We start from the raw sequence: 8687 nt of genomic DNA on the forward strand, positions 1-8687 counted from the left end.
CTTCTTTTTTTTGTCTAAATATTCAGTTAAGACCATTCCAAGGCTCCTTTTCGCCATGCATAAACTAAACCAACAACTAAGATAAGCACGAAAATCTTCCGTATATGCAAAGATGCATGTCTTCCACATAGTGGGCGTTCTCAGGAAATTAGTCGACTCCCTCCATCATGTGGCCGACCTTTCCTATTCCTCTTCCCTCGTTAACCTTCGCTTCTCGATCCGGACGCTTCCTTGTTAGCCAGAAACTTCAAAGAGGTATATAAATTGGAAGAGTTGAATATAGGGGGGCGAGGTGGGACTATTAATATTCATATAATCCTTATTTTCAAACAAAAGGTTGAGCCATCTAAGTTGGTTGGGCTAGTAGTACTCGATACTAACGTCTGGAGTTCAATTCCTCACACCAGCACATATTTTTGCTGGGCCGGCTTTGTTATTAGACAGGCAGGCGAGGCCAGGTAAGACCGCTAAGTACGTACGGAAATTGTACCGAAGGACGGACGAAAATCCAGAAGTAAGAAGCGGTAGCGGACGAACTATTAGTACCACCTCGTTTATATTACGATTTTGTCCATATAAATTGTAAAAGCGTATTATGACATAAGAAAAAGCGCATTGTGACGGTGAACCCACGGAGTCAATCCGTGCTTAATTATTAAAACTAGCAAAAGAGCCCATGCGTTGCAACGGGAGAAGAAAATACCGTACGGCCCTAATTCAATAACCATGACTAAGACCCTCAATATGTCTTGCCGAGGTGTCTCTCTCGGCATAAGAAAAGAAATCTGCTTTTTTTCATGCAACTTTTTTGCCGAGGCATACATGCATGGTTATCGACGGTTTCTTTCGTCTCCAATTTTGCTTTGATGAGGTGTTCATTGCAATCCAGGTCAGTGTCAGTACGAAAGAAAGATGGATCATGCACTATTGATTAAGGTTGCACCCTAAATAGCATTTTAAAATATTTAACATGTAAACTAACATCATATTCATATTCTACACATTTTTCTAAACAAATTTCATATATATGATGTTAAAATTGAAGTTAGGCTTTAAAAGATATAGGTATTTTAAAAAGTTCGTATTATTTGTTCGAGATGGACTGCGGATTAATTATAGAAATGGTAGGGTTTTTTTCGCTAAAATGCAAAAAAGATTCGTCTTTTGTCACTTAATGGTGGAGTGCGGATTATTTTCCAAAAAGGGAGGCGGTTTTCTGTAAAATAGTAAAAATGGTTTATTTTTCACTTAAATGTGGACGGCGGGTTAATTACCTAAAAACTAAGGGGGTTTTCTGTAATAACAATGACGGTGAATGGGCCGAAGCAATTCATAATTTATTGTAGTATATATAAAAAATATGCATGTGCATTGTAACAGAAGAATAAAAATCGTATGTCACTAACCCAATAAGCATTGCTTAAGACCGGGCACAAACTCATGTCTTTTATTTTGGCATGACGCCACACTCGTGTTACCGCTTATACTCATTTGTCATTTCTTCCCTCGTCAATAGTGGCGACAATGTTCATCAGATGACAATGTGTTTGAATGTGGTGGATTCCAAAGCAATGATGTTAGTCACCGCACGGCACACATGTCATTGAATCGTACAAGACAAGAGAGTGTTTGTCACGCATGCCGCATCATTTTTTTCAAGTTGAGAGATGATGGATAGCTAACATATGCCCGTGCGTTGCAACGGAAAAGACAATTGGATGTTACCAAAACGCTCATCAACGCGACACTAATAAAACATCCAAACGGTGCAACCTGGCAGCAACGGGGAGGCGCATGCTGAGGTCTAGTAGAAATGCACATTAGTCTGGCGTTGAAAACCATGGTAGACATGCAATATTTTTGGTATGATTTTTGTACGACAATCTATTGACACCATCCATGAATAAATCAAAGTTGAACAAAACCATTAGATTCAAATCTACTTCATCCATCCCTTTAAGTTTCTTGGGGCTATCTCAAGAATTTGAACCAGCCTACTGTCCAATCAACACACTTGCTTTTTCTCTTAAAAAATAGTTTAGTTGTGTTAAAATAATGGATGAACTCGCTTGCAACAACAATGAACCAGGCCACTATCCAATTAACACACTTGCTTTTTCTCTTAAAAAATATTTTAGATGCGTTAAAAAATGGATGACCTCACTTGCAGCAACAACCCGAATGCATGCACCTGCACCCCTCGCTGAAGCTTCTTGGAGATTCAAACATATTGCCCACAAATCCGTCTGGGGTTCATTCACGTAAAATTTAGAAAATCCGTTCGGAATTTTAGAAGAAAAAAATCTCAAGGGAGCAACATAATTTAATGGGCGGAATTGATCTCTCATCAGAGCTCGCATGCATGCACGGCCGGGGTTCCATTTGTCCTTCCTTCCCGCTGATCCTGCATGCAACGCTGACTTAATTCCCTAAGAAACCATTTACAATAATTAGCCAGCCAATCAGCAGTCGTGCATTGACCACTCAATTTCTGGAGTTGATTTATTTGATCCCTTATTTCTTGCTTCTCGAGGCTTGTTGATAGGCAACTTGTGAAGCTATATAAATTAGTAGAATTTGGTAAAAATAATAGAGGTGGGTCTATTGGAAAGCAAACCATGTTATGAACCAAAAGTGTGTGCTTTCCCAGCTGGTTGCGCCCTTATATTTGAGTGGGATGGTCCAGCATTTCGAATCCCACACGAGCTAAGGATGTGTAGCTGGCCCAGCTCGGCCCAGGCCAGACCACGCAGGAAGATGCCCGACGGTTCAGCAAGGGTTGGGCTGGGACTGCGGGTTTTATCTTTCACTAATAATACCACCTCGTTTATATTACGATTTTGTCTATACAAATCGTAAAAGCGTATTATGACATGAGAAGAAAGCGTATTGTGACGGTGAACCCACGGAGTCAATCCGTACTTTATTATTAGGGAAAGACAATATAAACATGCCCGTGCGTTGCAACAGGAAACAAATTCACGCACGGTCTTAGCTACTCGTCTATGTTTCCTCTTCACCTTCCTCTTTGCCATCCACTCATGAATCAATTCCAAAATGACGTGCCCGTGCGTTGCAATGGGAAACAAATTCACGCACGGTCTTAACTACTCGTTTGTGTTTCCTCTTCTCCTTCCTCTTTGCCATCCACTCATGAAGCAAAAGTAATTTGTGCGTTACCAAGGATAATTGTTTTTGTATAGATATACTGATGAGGAGCGTGCAAAAAAAAGTGCCATCTCAAATAGTAAAAAAATTCTTAAAATAATAATGATAATATGGATCAATGGATCAAAAATTGGAGAAATGCACCTTACATTATTAGGTTGGCAAAAAGGCTTGTGCGTTGAAATGGGAGAAGATCACACACTATAGCCCTGATAATAATGTCTCGAGACTTTCCCTCCTTAGCGACGCAAGCTTTTATCTAGCGTTTCTCTGGAGAGGAGCGCATCGGTGACAAGCGACAAATGGATGACCAATAAAGATGTAGCGGCATATGTCACGCACTACACACATCTTATACATATGTCCTCCACAGGACGATAGCATAATGCCCACCCATCTGCTGCTACCGCGGCAGCCAACCCACACATCTTCCTCCTGCTAGAACGAACATCGAGCACAAGGAAGACGTGGGAAAAAAACTATTGTCATCTCAATGGACCACCGATCTTGTACAAATGCAGCAAAAATTTAGAGTAGCATCATGGGGGTATTTACTCCCCTTTCACGAACCCATATAAAGATAAGCCGATAAAGAAACAAAAATTAAGTGTCATAATTCGTAAGCAAATGGTAGATGGTAGATCATATATGCACTTATTATAAATGTGCGAATATATTAGGATGAGTAGCGGATACACTTATACAGACATTGCATTTGCATTTTAGACCTTATGTAGTACTGCCTTCGAATAAAAATTATTATTTTTGGTCTAGATTTAGATTTAAAACGCCTTATATTTTAATACACATGCAGTATATGGGGCATGAGTTGGCAATTAGTTCATCCTCTTGGTATGCATTTTATTCATCTCATCCATGTTCCTAGAAGTAATTTTTATTAAGTTATAAAATAATAAAGTACACATATATGAATTCCATGAGTGATCTATCATGTTTTTAGCTTAAGTACGTAGACCCATCTTGACTTATCTCTTCCAAGTATCCAACCTTATGTCTTCACTTGGAATGTACACGTAAAAAAATTCAAATGGCAGATAAAAAAATCACATGGATCCAGCCGCTTTCGTCAGATGGAGGGTACGCAGCTGAATCTGGCCGGTGGGCTGGAGTGACCCATCTGCCTCTCCGTGGATGCTGCCATTGCCTAGTACAAAGCTCGAGCTTGCCTTGCCTTCTCCCTCCATCCCTTGCTCGAGCCACGTTGTTGCTCGCCTGCTCCTCCTCCTCACTTCCCTAGCGCCGATTCAAGCACATCCAGCCAAGCTCTGCTCCGGCCTGCTCATCCTCAGCATGTTCATACTTATCCTCTTCTCTTCCCCGGAGCCACAAGCATGTTCCTGCTCCTCCTCTTCACTCCCCTCCCTTTCTTTCTTGAGTTCTCCTTTTTTTTATGGTGCAATGATATACCACCAAGACCCACATCTTACCCTCCTTTGTTTATTCTTGAGGCTGCTTGTTTTCTCATTCAAGTTGGGGGTATATAAATTGATGGTCTTTGATGAAAAGAGGCGATGTGGGACAAAAGGAAAATCATGGGTTTGAACTCCCTAACCATTGTCAGCTATTTTATAGGCTCCCGAATCAACTCAACGGAAACATCGTAGCCCAACTCGGTCCGCGGCTCCGCGCACCTCGCTGCAGCCCAGGCACGTACGCTCCCTCGTCCCCGAATAAGATATGGTTCATTTAAAGTCAAACCTTACTTTCTTTCAAAATCGGCAAATAGTTCGCATGGCTAGCTCAGCCCACTCACATCTAGGAGACCAAGGTTCGAGTACAGCGGCCGGCAATATTTTTTTTCATCTCGTTTTACAGAACGTATTTTTACAGGATGGGCTGGTTCGTGCGTTCGCTGGAGCCTAGCCTGGGCAGACGTACACGCCGGCTGGATGGCCCATAAAAATAAAAGTGAACGATCATGAGCCTGTACAGAAAAATAATACCACCTCGGACAAATCATATGAAACAAACTGAAAGCGTAAAATCACGGAAAAAAGCGTATTGTGACGGTGAACCTATGGAGTCAATTCGTGCTTTATTATTAAAAATTAGGGATAGATTATTAATATTAATTATTAATAATATAAATAATAATATTATATATATATATATATAGAGATTTTGTAGATTTTCAAGCACTTGAGTTGACTTAGTTGACCAATACTATCTGGAAATTCACTTATGCTATTTTCACCCAAGTCCAATACCAGCAAGAACTTCAGATGTCCTATTTCCTTTGGGAGCTCATTGATACCAATACTCCCTAGTTGGAGGTGCCTCAAGTGAATTAACTTTCCAACATGCTCAAGATGATTATGATTTTTTGCGAACTAGAGGAGCCTTCCAACGCTAGGACACGCAAAACTTCAAAGCATGAAAGTAATGGCAACATCTCAGTATTGCACATGGCATTAAGTGACCTCGCTTGTAATGTTGACGTGCTAGCCAAAGGTTGGACTATATTATGGTGAACAGATAGCCTACGAGCATAGCAATGTGAAGTTGTATATTGCTCATCACTGTCCAATTCAGTAACAAACTTTTCTTCCTTTGACAATATACATATCATATCAAGCATCATGTCATGGACACGACACCCGGTTATGATGCCATTATACATTTTATTGCCATAATTCCCAGTCTGCTCTACCGGCATTATCATGCTTTTGTTCACCAGTTCATTGAAGTACCTCTCACCAATCTCGAATAGTCCTACCCCTGGTTCCTCATGGATAAAACCTTCGGCGACCCACTTTCATATCAAACTATCTTTTTCAATCAGATGATCTTCAGGATATATGCTCAGATACAATAAGCAAGTCTTGAGGTGACATGGTAGATCATAATAGCTAAATAAAAGTATTTTCCTTGTGTTCTCCATGTCTTCATTTTCTTCATGCCCAAAACCAATTGAAGTGTATACCTTAGACCAAAACTCCACAGGTTTACCAGCAAGCAAACTAGCTATTGTGATTATAGCCAATGGTACGCCACCACATTTATGTAAAATTTTATTATATACCTCTGCTGGAAGATGATTAGGCCATTCTATTGCAGCACAAGATAATCTTCTATGAAATAAATTCTTGGATAAATCAAGGGAAAGTGGTTGTAGCTTGTATACTTCACTAGCCATTGTGGCAACTTTGAGTATACGAGTAGTTGTGATTCCCCTGCTTCCACAATTGTTACACACGAAATTGGTCTTGACTAGTTTCCATGTTTTTTTATCCCATATGTCATCAATGACAATCAAGTACCTGTCATTGGCATCCATAACACAAGAGATATAAAGAATTAGTGAAAATATTCTACAATCCCCCTAAGTATGTAAAATACATTTAAAAAGGGGATGCATGAATGTCAGCCGGCCTCCTTGTGTAATTTTGAATTGGCATTACTGAATAAGGAAATGGAGGGGTGTAGGAGGAGACATGCATGCAGCACCATATCAGAGTTTGATTCCATTTCATCGTCCAGAACTCTGTTTTTTATTAACAAATTTCCCCATCTAGATAGATTAATCCATTATTAGGGATATTTTTGTATTGACATCTACTGTAAGAAGTTCTAAAATATATGAATGTGGGCGAACATTTGAGGGCAAGTCCCAACCCAAATTATGGCAAAGATGGTAGCAAAAAACTTGATATTATACAAGAATACAGTCTTTTGCAAAATATACAAGAATGACAATAGGCCATGCAAACCCTCGATGCAAGATGTCTCAAAAAGAATTCTCCACTCTCTAACTCAAACCCTCAAACATTAAAACTACGTAATAAGGTCTGTACCTCTTTCTCAGGATTCATCGGCCGGCTCCCTTTCATCCAACCCACTAATTTTCCCATTTACTACTTGAAGTATATGAAACATCAAAATAGGGTGCATACCTCTCTTTCTCAAGTAATAGTCGAAGTTCGTCGATCAACTGCCTTTCATCCCATGATGATAAGGTAGAATCCCGATGCTTTAGCTTGTCAATTCCAAAGAGAATGTCATTGAGAAGTTTCTTCAAGCTAGGATTCCGTCCAACCGGAACAAAAGCACTGCAATCAAACTTCGCTTTGAGGTTATCATACAGTGCTTTGGCAAGAGATGTCTTGCCAAGGCCTCCGAATCCGAAAATAGAGAGTATCTTGAGTTGCTTGGATGCATCACCATCCCCATCACTCATTATCTTGGTTAGCTCATTCAATGAATCATCAATACCAACGAGCTCTTTCTGGTCCTTGTATAGAGCCACTAGGCGGGGGTCCACAGTGATTGCATCAACTGGATTAGCAACCACGTCGTCGACCCGGTACCTATCACGTCGATCAGCCGCCTCCTTGACGCGAACCTTGATGCCTTTGATCTCATCGCAGATCTCATGGCGAGTCTTGCTCTTGCTGAACAAGTTTCCCATCTTCTTCATGAGCTTCTTGAGTTTGTGTGGCTTGATGGCAGGCTCAGCTCCCTCGACGCGCACCAGGAACTTGTCGATGATGTCCTCCATTATGAAGGACAAGTCCCTGACCCCGTTCGCCTAGAGCTTGACCTGCTCGTCGAGCTCGTCTCGCGGCACGCCGCCCACCTTGCGGAGGGCAGCATATATGCTCTCCAGCTCTCTCTTTAGATACTCAACATCTTCCTTGACGCCCGTCTGCAGGTTGTACTCCTCCGAGAGGAGTTGGCCAAGCTTGAGGAGCAGGCTGCCCATGGCCCCCGTCGCGAGGTCCATGGTCGCTCTCAGCAGCTGGGTTGCTCAATATGCACAATAGATAGTGCTTTCTGATGAGGGTGGTGGTGGTGTGTGTGTGTGCGGTGGAGGTGTGGTGTGACGGGGTGGGGGGGGGGGGGGGGGGGGGAGGGGGGGGGGGGAAGTTATGTCCTCACACGCTCGCATTCTCATATGTTTTGTCCGCTTTTTTCCTCGGGAGCCCTACAGCAAGCATGCAGCAAGTGCACATGGTACAACGTGCTTTGGTTCAGCTAATCTCGTGGATCTAGGCTTTGTCGGTGCTAAATGCACATGGTACAACTTGCATTGGTACAACTAATCACGAGTATCTAGGCTCTGACCGTAGCACCAGTTGTGTCTACTCCTGAACTAAATGATTTTTCTTGGTGAGCAGCTCGCCCATCGGTTGTAGAAGGGCCGCCGTCTAAACTGTGCCGGCATCCCAAGACATGTTCAAACATACTCCCTCTGTATTATGATCTAAACACTCTTATATTTATTTACAGAGGGAGTAGTTCTTTTATTGCACACCTAAATATAACATCTCTCTCAGATCTGAATTTATGCAACGCTAAGCTTTCCTTGTTTTCGCACGAAAAGAGGCTGAACGCCCAGCTGTCAATTCATAGGTGCAACCAAAATCTTTCCATTTGGCAACTTAGATGTCAGATCAGATCCTCAAAAACTATACAACTGCTGTATAATTTTCTCCTCCGCTCGAGGTTCTGTGAGCAAATTTACAGCTCGTCGCTTTCTTCTAGTGCCCATTTGCTGC

General features: G+C 41.7%; 1 pseudogene; it reads right to left on the reverse strand.

Annotated features, from left to right (window-relative positions):
- Nucleotides 1-5285: 5285 nt before the first annotated feature.
- On the reverse strand, nucleotides 5286-8001 carry LOC125524428 (annotated as a pseudogene).
- Nucleotides 8002-8687: the final 686 nt, after the last annotated feature.

This window comes from Triticum urartu, chromosome 7, assembly GCF_003073215.2.
Source record: "Triticum urartu cultivar G1812 chromosome 7, Tu2.1, whole genome shotgun sequence".
Classification (NCBI taxonomy): Eukaryota; Viridiplantae; Streptophyta; class Magnoliopsida; order Poales; family Poaceae; genus Triticum; species Triticum urartu.